This window comes from Protopterus annectens, chromosome 13.part0 (genome assembly GCF_019279795.1).
Source record: "Protopterus annectens isolate FY-2018-M chromosome 13.part0, PAN1.0, whole genome shotgun sequence".
Lineage (NCBI taxonomy): Eukaryota > Metazoa > Chordata > Ceratodontiformes > Protopteridae > Protopterus > Protopterus annectens.
The window spans coordinates 847,852,013-847,865,996 of record NC_056747.1 but is presented as its reverse complement, the minus strand read 5'-3'; positions in this window follow the sequence as shown (position 1 = coordinate 847,865,996).

Here is a 13,984-nt window from a genome sequence, read left to right as displayed (position 1 = left end):
TACAGACGTTTTGTAGACGACATTCTTTTATTTTGGAACAATGATTTGGATTCCCTGCATGAGTTTGTCGCCTACATGGAATCTACCACCTCTTTTTTAAAATTTACTTTTGAGCAGTCATGCACTAGTATCAGTTTTTTGGATAGTACCATCAATAAAGATGATATGAATAACATTACCACAACTATATACAGAAAGCCTTGCTGGAGGAACGCTATCCTTCACTTTGATAGCATGCATCCTCGCTATATATTTCGTAATGTGGTCAAGGGGCAGATAATTAGAACATCTCGACTATGTAGTAGAGAAGATGACCTACATAATCAGATTGAGTTTCAAAAGACTTGTCTCATCAACAGAGGTTATCCCTCTGGCCTAGTTAATGACTTAATATCATCATCACTGGAGACTCCTACACACATTAAAAGAGATGGTTTTCCAAGAAATTTAAATGACAAAGAAGCACACTTAGCATTTAATATTAAGTATACTAATGATATACATCATGTCACCAATGTTATTAAGAATAACTGGAAAATTCTTTTGCTTGATCCCATTATAGCACAGATAGTGGGTAACAAACCCATGTTCAGATTCAGTAACAGCCTGAATCTTAAAAGACTATTATGTAATGATAAAATGGATGTCTCCAAGTTAGACATTAGAGCGTTATATAAGAAGGGAACTTACCCCTGCACTAAATGCAATATGTGCAGGTTCATATCCAAAAAACAGTCATTTGTAGTACCAGGATTGGCCTTAACATTTACACCAACCTTCTATGCGACATGTGACTCGAAAAATGTTATCTATTTAGCCACTTGTGAGCTATGTGATGCCTACTATGTAGGAATGACTTCAAGGAGGCTGAGGGACCGCATGTATAATCATGTCTATGATATAAGGAAGGAGAATATCAATAATGCTTTGGCTAAACATTGCCATCAGTTTCCTAAGCATCATTTTAAGTTTAGGGTTATTCAAATAGTGTATAACAACATGAGAGAAGGTGATACCATTGGGTCCCTCGAACTTCATGAATTGAAATGGATCTTTAACCTTAGGTCACATGTCGAACCAGGTCTGAATCAAACAGTCAGTATTAGACCAGCTTTGTTAGGGGATAGATAAACACAATTAATTTATTTACTCCTTTATAATTTTTAATTTTTAAATCTTTATTAATTTATATAACTATTAATAAAGGACAGCATTATATTTACTTTTTTAATATAATGTATTATATTGTAATTGTTGTCAAATTTATATATTTCACTTATATCAACTTTTTAATTAATTGTTTTACCATCTTATGAATATTCTTATCATTTTTTATAAGATACTTTTTTCTAATGTCCAATAGTATGATATGTGTTGTACATTCGGAGATGAAGACAACATTATGATTTTATTCTTGTTAGGTGCTATTACATGTCATATTAGTTCTAGCTATATCAATGGAGTTTATGCTAATCTTATTATAGTGGTGCCTGCACTCATTTAGATGGTTGATTTGTTTTTTCTCTTTGTGTCTATTAGAGGCATTATACCCATATATCAAATGTAGAAAAGCATCCTTATAAAAGCTTAGCATATATTTAGAGCTGTCTCCTTAAGTAACTTAATTGATTTGTTTATTTAATGACCTAATTGTTTAATTGTGAGTATTTTAGTATATAATGGATGTTTTTTACTCAATTATTGTAACCTGATGAAGCGTGCCATGGTGGTGCGTGAAAGCGCTTGTTTCTTTTTATATTAAATCTTTTTATGCACTTCGTGGTGGTTCCTTACAGTTTTTTCTACATACATACAAGTCATGATAGTATGTAGGCTAAATGAAAACAATCATAAGTAGATGTGATAAAAGAATTCAGTTACTAAAATTGGAAAAATTGGTACCTGCACACTGTCATAACATCATATAGTATAATGTTTCTATATAGAAAATAATACATAAAGAAACGTGCTTGCACTATGTACTACTGCTGGGCATGGAATGTGAAAGCAAGTAAGACATGAGTCAAATAAATGTTAGTAGGGAAAGAAGGGAGACAGGAAAAAAGACTGAGAAAAAAAGGGCAGGTTGAGACAAGAGGGGAGTGTCCAGGTATCTTCTAACTAGGTAAAGGAGATCCAGGCAGTTAGGGAACATCTTTACTGGTAAACCACAGTTCACCCACCCGATGAAGCAGTACAAAAACACAGGACCCTTATAGAGTGCTTGAATGAGTTAAGTAGACCTAGGAAAAGGCTTACTAAAGGTGTTATGACAAAATATAAGCTAAAAAATAAACATATTGTTTTATTGTTAATATGCACAAATAGCATATACTCCTAATACTTAATCTAAAATAGCCTTAAGTCCAGGAAGCCAGCAAGTGGAGGCAGAGCTGGGGGTGGTAGGTGGGGGCTTCAGCTAATGGACCACTATACAAATTAGGCCTTACAATTTCTAAGGCTGGCCCTAACCTCTGTAGGCTAGTGTCTGAGCTCTCAAAGTATTTTTTAATGAAATTTGTCTGCTACTCTGCCTGTAGGTTTCAGTCATAGTCTACTCATAGTACAAGTGTATATTGATATTATAAAACCAAAAGAATTGAAAACAAAATAAAGACAACAGTTAAATATGTCTTTGATTTGAACAGGTTATATAACAAAAGGAAAAAAAAAACTGATGTCTAAGAAGAAGAGGCAACTGACTCAGCAGAGGAAGAATTCCATCCACAGCTTGAACAAGCAAATCAGAAATCTTGTGAAGTCCTCTAAAGCTAATTACAAAGCTAAAATAGCATCCCTAACTAAGGATAATCATAAGGCATTCTTTAACTACATCCAAATTATAAAAGGGAATGCCTAGCTCTGTGCCGAAGTGGCAATAGATGGTACCACTCATACTATACTGCAGGAAATTGAAAACCTACTAATTGACATATTTGGCACAAACTTCACCCACCGTCCCCACCAGCCATACCCCAAAGCATACCTGACACCAGTCCTCTGTCTAGTATCTCTAGAGATCAGGTCATATCTGCACTCTCCAAGGCCAAAAACATGACTTCAATTGGACCAGATAACATCCCAGATTGCTTATTAAGCAATCTAAAACAGGACGTAGCAGACCCACTTGGCATTTTCTTTAACCATAGCCTGAGAACTGGCTTTGTTCCAGCAGGGTGGAGAACAGCAACAGTAATCCCCTTGCACAAATGGGGGGGCCATCAATCGACCCTGGGAACTATAGACCCATAAGTCAAAACAGCCTCATCTGCAAGGTCATGGAAAGAATCATCATGGGCCTTATAAACAAGGACATAAGCAACCTTCAAAGTCGAGTCCAACCCAGTTAGGCTTCTTTAAGGATAGCTCATGTTTATTAAACCTAGTAGACTTCTTTGAGAAAGTCACCAAAGCCCTGGATGAAGGTAAGACAGTGTATACTGCCTATCTTGACCTAGCCAATGCTTTTGACGCATTCCCCCACTCAAGTATCACTGAGAAACTCTCCCAGCTGTGGATTAACCCTTACATCACTAAATGGGTAGCCAGTTGGCTCACTGACAGAACACATACTGTCAAAGTTGGGGACTCCACCTCTACTAGTAGACCCGTCACCCAGTGGCGTACCTCAAGGATCTATGCTTGGCCCTTTACTGTTTGGAATCTATTTTTCGAAAGTCCAAGCTAAAGTAGATGGCCTTTGGCTTACCAAGGTTGCTGATGATTTCAAATTGGGTGCAATCATTGAGTCCACCAATGATGTTATCATATTACAGCAGGGGGTTAACACAGACAAATGACTGATGGCAAAGCCATGGACTAAAACTAAATGCAAAAAAGTACATTATTATCCCCCTCTGGCAAAGAAGAATTCGCTGCTAATTACAATATTGATAGCACCCCCCCCCCCCCCAGTTCAAATTCAGTGGCTCAAGATCTGGGAACACAGGTAGATAGCAATCTGAACTTCAAATACCAAGTTTCCATAGTGGTAATGACAGTCTTCTACATTGTGCAGCCAGGTCTAAGGATGTTATAACTCCACTGTTCTTGACCCTCATCAAACCATTAGTAGAATAAAATGCTGCCTTCTACATGTACCTCACCACACACCTGCAGCAGCTGGAGAGACCACAGAGGTTTCTCACCAAGAAAACACAAGGCTTCCAAACTATCACTTACATGGATAGTCTGAAAGCCCTCTCACTGTACTCTGTATCATATACGCTGCGAAGAAATGACTTGTGACTGGTCTCTGACCCTGCCCTGATGGAAATGCTGCACATCTGACAATCAAATGGCACAAAAGTCACTCTCACTAGGGATATTAATCTAGCTTATTACATTAACAGAACACGCTTGCGAGACTGATATAGCTCCCAGAGATTGCTGCTACTCTGGAATAAACTTCCAAGTCACATGAAATAGTGCTCCTCACTGACCCTATTCAAGCACAGCCCTATTAACCTCCTATGAACCTATGAATTTATGTTCTTGCCATAGCCCATATTTGTGGACTAAATGCCACCTCCTTGCCTATGCTGCAGCATATTGCACCAGCCTGTTCAATGAATGGGGTACAGCTGCAGGCAGTTCTCCTAATGACTCTACACCTGACTGCAATAGTCCCAAGTTGTAACAACTTCCATACTACCATACTATATAACATGCCTTACACTAAGAATAACTGACTGCAGGTCTCAGGTATATACTGCAGTGTGCCCCATTGTACTTTCTCCACCTTACTGTAATATCCCCATTCTACCTTCTCCACCTAACTGTAATATCCCCATTGTACCTTCTCAACCTTACTGTAATATCCCCATTGTACCTTCTCCACCTTACTGTAATATCCCCATTGTACCTTCTCCACCTTACTGTAATATCCCCATTCTACCTTCTCCACCTTACTGTAATATCCTCATTCTACCTTCTCCACCTTACTGTAATATCCCCATTGTACCTTCTCCACCTTACTGTAATATCTCCATTCTACCTTCTCCACCTTGCTGTAATATCCCCATTGTACCTTCTCCACATTACTGTAATATCCCCATTCTACCTTCTCCACCTTACTGTAATATCCCCATTCTACCTTCTCCACCTTACTGTAATATCCTCATTCTACCTTCTCCACCTTACTGTAATATCCCCATTGTACCTTCTCCACCTTACTGTAATGTCTCCATTCTACCTTCTCCACCTTACTGTAATATCCCCATTGTACCTTCTCCACATTACTGTAATATTCCCATTCTACCTTCTCCACCTTACTGTAATATCCCCATTGTACCCTCTCCACATTACTGTAATATCCCCATTCTACCTTCTCCACCTTACTGTAATACCCCCATTGTACCTTCTCCACCTTACTGTAATATCTCCATTCTACCTTCTCCACCTTACTGTAATATCCCCATTGTACCTTCTCCACATTACTGTAATATCCCCATTCTACCTTCTCCACCTTACTGTAATATCCCCATTGTACCTTCTCCACCTTACTGTTATATCCCAATTGTACCTTCTCCACCTGACTGTAAAATCCCCATTGTACCTTCTCCGCCTTTCTGTAATATCCCCATTGTACCTTCTCCACCTAACTGTAATATCCCCATTGTACCTTCTCCACCATACTGTAATATCCCCATTGTACCTTCTCCACCTTACTGGGATATCCCCATTGTACCTTCTCCACCTTACTGTAATATCCCCATTCTACCTTCTCCATTTTACTGTAATATCCCCATTTTACCTTCTCCACCTAACTGTAATATCCCCATTGTACCTCCTCCACCTTACTGTAATATCCACATTGTACCTTCTCCACCTTACTGTAATATTCCCATTCTACCTTCTCCACCTTACTGTAATATCCTCATTGTACCTTCTCCACCTTACTGTAATATCCCCATTCTACCTTCTCCACCTAACTGTAATATCCCCATTCTATCTTCTCCACTTTATTATAATATCCCCATTCTACCTTCTCCACCTTACTGTAATATCCCTATTCTACCTTCTCCACCTTACTGTAATATCCCCATTGTACCTTCTCCACCTTACTGTAATATCCCCATTGTACCTTCTCCACCTTACTGTAATATCCCCATTCTACCTTCTCCACCTAAATGTACTATGTACTAAATGAATGGTGTACAGCTGCAGGCAGTTCTCCTAATGACTATACACCTGACTGCAATAGTCCCAAGTTGTAACTACTTCCATACTACCATACTATATAACATGCCTTACACTAAGAATAACTGACTGCAGGTCTCAGGTATATACTGCAGTGTGCCCCATTGTACTTTCTCCACCTTACTGTAATATCCCCATTCTACCTTCTCCACCTAACTGTAATATCCCCATTCTACCTTCTCTACCTTATTGTAATATCCCCATTGTACCTTCTCCACCTTACTGTAATATCCCCGTTCTATCTTCTCCACCTAACTGCAATATCCTCATTCTACTTTCTCCACCTAACTGTAATATTCCCATTGTACCTTCTCCACCTAACTGCAATATCCTCATTCTTCCTTCTCCACCTTACTGTAATATCCCCATTGTACCATCTCCACCTAACTGTAATATCCCCATTCTACATTCTCCACCTTTCTGTAATATCCCCATTATACCTTCTTCACCTTTCTGTAATATCCCCATTGTACCCTCTCCACCTAACTGTAATATCTCCATTTTACCTTCTCCATCTAACTGTAATATCCCCATTGTACCTTCTCCACCATACTGTAATATCCCCATTGTACCTTCTCCACCTTACTGTAATATCCCCTTTGTACCTTCTCCACCTTACTGTAATATCCCCATTGTACCTTCTCCACCTAACTGCAATATCCTCATTCTACCTTCTCCACCTTACTGTAATATCCCCATTGTACCTTCTCCACCTAACTGCAGTATCCTCATTGTACCTTCTCCACCTTACTGTAATATCCCCATTCTACCTTCTCCACCTAACTGTAATATCCCCATTGTACCTTCTTCACCTTTCTGTAATATCCCCATTGTACCTTCTCCACCTAACTGTAATATCCCCATTCTACCTTCTCCACCTAACTGTAATATCCCCATTGTACCTTCTCCACCATACTGTAATATCCCCATTGTACCTTCTCCACCTTACTGTAATATCCCCGTTGTACCTTCTCCACCTTACTGTAATATCCTCATTGTACCTTCTCCATCTTACTGTAATATCCTCATTGTACCTTCTCCACCTTACTGTAATATCCCCATTCTGCCTTCCCCAACTTAATGTAATATCCCCATTCTACCTTCTCCATCTTACTGTAATATCCCCATTGTACCTTCTCCACCTTACTGTAATATCCCCATTCTTCCTTCTCCACCTAACTGTAATATCCCCATTCTACCTTCTCCACCTTATTGTAATATCCCCATTCTACCTTCTCCACCTTACTGTAATATCCCCATTGTACCTTCTCCACCTTACTGTAATATCCCCATTGTACCTTCTCCACCTAACTACAATATCCTCATTCTACCTTCTCCACCTTACTGTAATATCCCCATTGTACCTTCTCCACCTTACTGTAATATCCCCATTGTACCTTCTCCACCTTATTGTAATATCCCCATTCTACCTTCTCTACCTTATTGTAATATCCCCATTGTACCTTCTCCACCATACTGTAATATCCCCATTGTACCTTCTCTACCTAACTGCAATATCCTCATTCTACCTTCTCCACCTTACTTTAATATCCCCATTGTACCTCATCCACTTAACTGCAATATCCTCATTGTACCTTCTTCACCTTACTATAATATCCCCATTCTACCTTATCCACCTAACTGTAATATGGTAACCAGAAATGCCCGTCTGCATGCTACAGCATCATGTCAAGGAAAAGGTGTAGGATCTGTGAGGCTGATGCCTGCAAATATGTTAATGTGACTCTATCAGATGCTGAATGATCCCCAAGTAAGGATTGCTAATGTTACACTCTTTATGTTCACTGGGATAGGCAGTTAATCCATTTCCCTTAATTCCACATGTAAGTGACACATGTCTACTGTCACAGATGGTGTTGATCTACTTAGTCGACAATGTTATGGTCATATGGTCATGGAGGTGACAGTATGTCAGCCAGTGGCACACCTAGCTGTGATTCGGAGCACAATGGTGTACAACATCATAGGTACTGGCTCTGAAAGCAGCGACTTAACACAGGCTGTTTAGCTTACACTGCTGATACCCTTTAAAATCATACTGTGAGTGAAACTTCTGTACAACAGGAAATCCTAGCATTCAGACTACATAAGTCTATGACTGCTCATGGTAACTGTATGTGTCTGAATCACTATGTCATGTTTGCTTTAATTGTTTGATTATGTGATGTTTCATTAGTATGATGACCCTCATTCATCATTTGCATACCATGGATACCAAGCTATTTTTTCTGCAGCGCAGTCATGCTATTTGTGCCTTTGAATCACCTCTTCACTGTGCATTGCAGCGCATCATGGTGTTACACATAATACCATCTGTTAGTTTTTCTGAATACTCCCTACAATGTAAAAAGAAAAATCCCAACAAGGCAAGCTGATGAAATCCCAACAACAATCAGAATAAAAAATCCCAACCTGGAAGGTAAACACTGGCAGCAATAATATAAAATGTCTTTTATTGCAGAGTAAAAACAGAAGTAAGCACTTTTGCGGTCAAACCAACCGCTTCATCAAACATGGTTATAGTAAAAAACATAGTATCCTTATATACAAACTCTTCAACTGCCAATTAATCAATAAAATTCCCTCCAAAAATTACAATTAATATTCCAGTTGGCAGAAAGCAAGTTGATTAATGTAATTAAAGCAACAGCTGCTTACATTTAACTTAAAAATCCACAAGGATGTAAAAAATAAATATAATTACATTATTAAACATTTTAATTTTAAGTTTCTTCATTCTTAAAGCTAATTTGATAGGGACAGAATAATTAGGCCCCATACGTCTATGTGCCCCATGTCTCAGAATCTACTCTAACTCAATATTTTCGGTATTATAACTAATGGGTCCTAGTCTACCATTGTCATGTATAACAGATAGAACTTGAAATAAAAAAAATGTGTTCCCTTCCTAACTTAAGAGTGTGCTTTGCAAGTGCCCTAAATAATTCACCTCTTCTTGTACAATAATCATGGTTCTGAATCCTGTCTCTTAATCTCCTGTTGGTCTTGCCAACATAAAAACAAAAAATTTGACACAATGTGCAAAATAAACCAAATTAGCCATGCTACAATCTGCTAATGGACGTAGCTCCCAAACTTTCCCATTGACAAGATGCTTACAAAATCTTGATTCATCCACATGTGAACAATATGGACACAATCTACATTTCCGTGTCCCTCCCATAGGTATAGATGCTGTTCATGCAAGCTTAGGATAATGCAGCATCTGTCTCAAATGTTTCTTGTTCTTATAAACAAACTTGGGAGAAGGGCCTACTATCTTACTTGTTTCTTCATCCACTAACAACACAGACCAGTTCTTATATATTATTTGTTGAACCAAATCAATGTCTTGAGTAAAAGAAAGAACTAATGGAAGGTAAGGTGGCCTCTGGGACGAACAATTGTTCACAGATATCATCTGTTCAGAATAATAGGGTCTCCCTCGTACAGGACATTCTCTATGAACTTTCCTAAATGCTCAATCAATCTCAGCAGTGGAATAACTCCTGTGCGTAAAAGCATCTTTCAGATAATCCAACTCACATGAAAAAGTCACTTCATCATCTGACAAGCGAGACACCCTCATACCCTGTCCTACTACAACATTGGAGAAAACATGATGTGGGTGCATGCTTCCGCTATGTAAGAAGGCAGGTGTATAACAATCCTTCCTATACACCTTGGTTCTTATAATACTATTTTCCATAGAGACCATCACATCTAAAAAATTAACACTGTCTGTAGACATATTGGGGGTAAATTGCAAAAAAGGACTAGTACTGTTCAATTTATGATAAAATGAAATCAAATCATGTTCATTACCCTTCCAACAAATAAAAACGTCATTGACAAATTGTCGATAAAAAACTACCTTCCCATCTTTTACATTCATAATATTCTGTTGCTCCCACTCCAACATCACTAAATTTGCATAAGAGTTGGCACAGCTGTTGCCCATAGTGACACCAGCTGCTTGCCAATAATAATTCTCTTCAAATACAAACACATTGTGTTCAAGAACTAGTTCTAAAAGCATACAAATAAAGTCAATGTGTTGTGGGCTATAGTTGTCATGCCTAAGCATAACATTCTTCACCATTCTGATGTCTTCATCATTGGAAATACATGTGAAGAGTGAAACTACATCCATTGTAGCTAGTACCCCAAAAGGGGATTCAGTTTAATTACTAACAAAGCTGTACAAATCCTGCAAAAACATTTGTGTGTCTTTTAAAACAAATAGATATAAATTCAAAACACCTCTTAATTGTGTTTCAAGATATATGGACCGAGGTTCGGTCACTTACCCCCCTCCAGTCACAATGGGTCTCAATGGGGTGAATGTCGAATGTTTATGTACCTTCAGAAAACCATGTAATTGTGGCATCAAATGTTTTTTCTACCTATCGTGGATTCAAAAAGATCTAAAACTTATTTTATTGCACTTTTTTTAGATGAACAGTTTAAAAAGACATTGCAAGTGTTTGATTACATTTGCAAATATTCATGGCATTTTTTACCAAATTTAAATAAAGTAGACACAAGGGGGGAATTTTATTTAGTGACTATGGATGTATGCAATTTATTTAGTGTAATATCTCATCAAACTGGCCTTGAGTGGCTTGGAGCACAACTGGTAACCTCGAAAAAATATGACGGACATAGGATTAATACCTTAATTACCTTAATGGAGGTTGTATTAAACAACAATTTTATTTTTTTTCAAAGGGCAATTTTTTAGACAGAAAGTAGGTGTTGCTATGGGGGCAGCTTGTGCCCCCACATTTGCTAACTTAGTGAAGTCATTTTGAGAACATAATATATTGTTTACCAGTAATATCAAGTATTTATTTCTAATTACACACGTTTTCTGGATGATACACACGTTTTCTGGATGATGTCTTTTTTGTATGGAGAGGTTCCTCAGGTGAATTAGAGGAATTCTTTGAGTATATTAATAGTACAGTGGAATTTTTGAAATTCACTCATGAATATAGTAGAAATAAGATATCATATTTGGATGTTAAAATTTCACTGGACCTTGAGCAAAGGCAACTATACTCTAAGATTTTTAGGAAATCTACATTCTCAAATGCATATTTGGACTATTGTAGCTGCCCCCCCCCCCCATCAGAAGAAGGCAGTGGTGAAGGGCCAACTTGTGAGGGCAGCTAGAATGTTTACGAGGGGTGCAGATTTTGTGCATGAAATTGAATTTATTCTGAGAATGTTTACAGCCAGAGGTTACCCTGAGTATTTGTTGAACAATTTGCATAAGGAAATTATAGACATGAGAAATAGGAATATTTATTCACCCATTTTAAACAAAAATAATGACAATCTTCTGAGTTCAGAGAATCAAATTTTGGATAGGGGCAGCACTGAGTTTAATGGGCAGTTTTCTTTTGTCTGCATCTACAACAAAGATAGTAATGAAATATGTGGCATCATCAAGAAAAATTGGCCCTTACTAATTTCAGATCAGGATTTATTGGATCTCTTTGGTAGTACCCTTAGATGTGTCTTTAATAGAGACTTACATTTTAAGAATATTTTGGAGAGGGCTGGTTGTCTAACAAAAGGAGGACACACAAACAGAAAAATATGAAATTTTAAATGTGGAAGATGTAACCAGTGCACCTATATAATGGAAACAGGGCATGTTTTTGTTTTGAATGGTATTAAACTGTATATGCATTCACAGTTTGATTGTTTATCTAGCAACATTGTTTACTTGGCAAAGTGCATGGCATGTCCCACATTTTATGTAGGCAAAATTGTTAGAACATTTAAATTTAGGATATATGAGCATATTTCTGATATATCCAAAAAAGTAAAAACCAATGCACTGAGTAGGCATATAGAGAAATGTAATGATCACAAATTTGGATTTTTAGTTATTCAACAGATTTATTATGATGTACAAGGTAAAATAGTTCCAGAAAAGTTAGGGGAATGTGAATTACATTGGCAACTGATATTGAATGCAACACATTTCCAAGACTGAATGAATGCACAAGTATTTCTAGTATTTTAAAAATGAAAAGACATGGTTGTTTTATGTAACAGTATGTAATATTTTAGATTTTAACGGTTGTGACTTTAAATTTTAATTGTATTAAGTGATTTGTGAAGGGAATGTATTTCAGGGGAGTGTTTTTGTATGTAAGTTGTTCTGAAGAAGTCTGGTCTTATACAGATGAAAGCGCTCAACATTCAATAAAATTTCTGGTGACACTGAGGTCTTTCTTCTTGGCGGCTCGAGTTTATCTGTTGGTTTTGTTTCTTGGTTATTATTGTATCAAAGGTTCTTTAACATTAAAGTAATCAAACAACTGTTTATCTAACAGTCCCAATTGTAAAGCACTATCTATTTGTTGTTTCATGTTATACACTTCATTCAACTGAATAATAATACAAACTGTTCGGTCTGCCAGAAGTTCATTCATTTCCTTTAAGTAATAATCAGTATTTAAAACAACAATAACACCCCCTTTATCCGAGGGGCGTATTAAGATATCTGGATTTAAACGTAAACTCTGCAACGCTTTGAACTCTGCATTCGTTAAATTAAAATCATTGTGGGGTCGCCGCACATCAAGTAAACTGCACACATCATTTTCACATGCTTTAATAAAAACCTCAACATTATTAGGCAACGATGGTACAAACTGACTGGGTTTTTAAAAAAAATTAAACATATTATCATTACTGCCCATGTATAACAGTTTCAAGGCTAAATTGTGAGCAAACAGCCGTAGCTCAATTAATAGCTCACTGACATCTGTATGTGAAATAGGTATAAAGCCAACTCCTCTTTGCAACAAAGATAGTTCATGTAAAGTCAAATCATACCTGGAAATATTCCAGACTAAGTCTCTGAATTGAGATTCCACATTTTCTTCAATGACTTGTTTTGGTATGAGGCTGGTGGTTCCTTCCATTTCTGTCCTGAGTGACGATACTCTTAGTCGAACGACTTCTTCCTGTTCTGATGGAAGGGGGGTGGAAGAGACAAAAAAAATGGTCTTGTTAGGGGGGAGAAATAATTTTCTACCTCACTGTCAGAGAAGAAGAGGAACCCTTGTCAGGGCATTCCATATTAGTAGTTGTAACTTCCCCAAATGGCGTAGAGTACACCGATGTACATGATCCCGGATAAACAATCTGAACAGAATTAGATTGAACAGTAGCTTCTTGTTGATTGACAATGGTTATATCCAGAGTTTGAACCATACCACAGGCCGGCTCTGTTGATTGACCGGTAGTAATATTCATAGAAGCAACTCTAGTCCTTGGCCAAGTAAATACATTATGGTTTTTAAAGTCTTGTAGATCTCTAGAAAGTTTCTTTCTTTTTTGCAGCAATAACCTTTTCTCATACTGAGTGATTTTCTCAATGAGTTAATTGAGAAATAGATCCGTGCTCTCTTCACCAATAAGGGCAGCTAATTCACATTGATTTTGCCGTACGTTACCTATGAGTAAAGCCTTCCATGGGCTTGAAGAGCTCAATAAATAAACATTAATAAGCTCTGCTAGTTTCAAAATTAAGCCATTGCCCCTGTGCCAATAACTGGGGATGTGTCACCATATGTAGGCATAGTAAGGACACGAAGTCCCCTTGGTATAACGTTCATACTGATACATGCTTCCAGATGGAAGCATTGGCACTGAAGTTGCTTAAATTTTTAAAAATCATTCTCTATGTTCCTCTTCATGTCACGTATCTTCAAAGTAGTACCTTCATAATAGGATA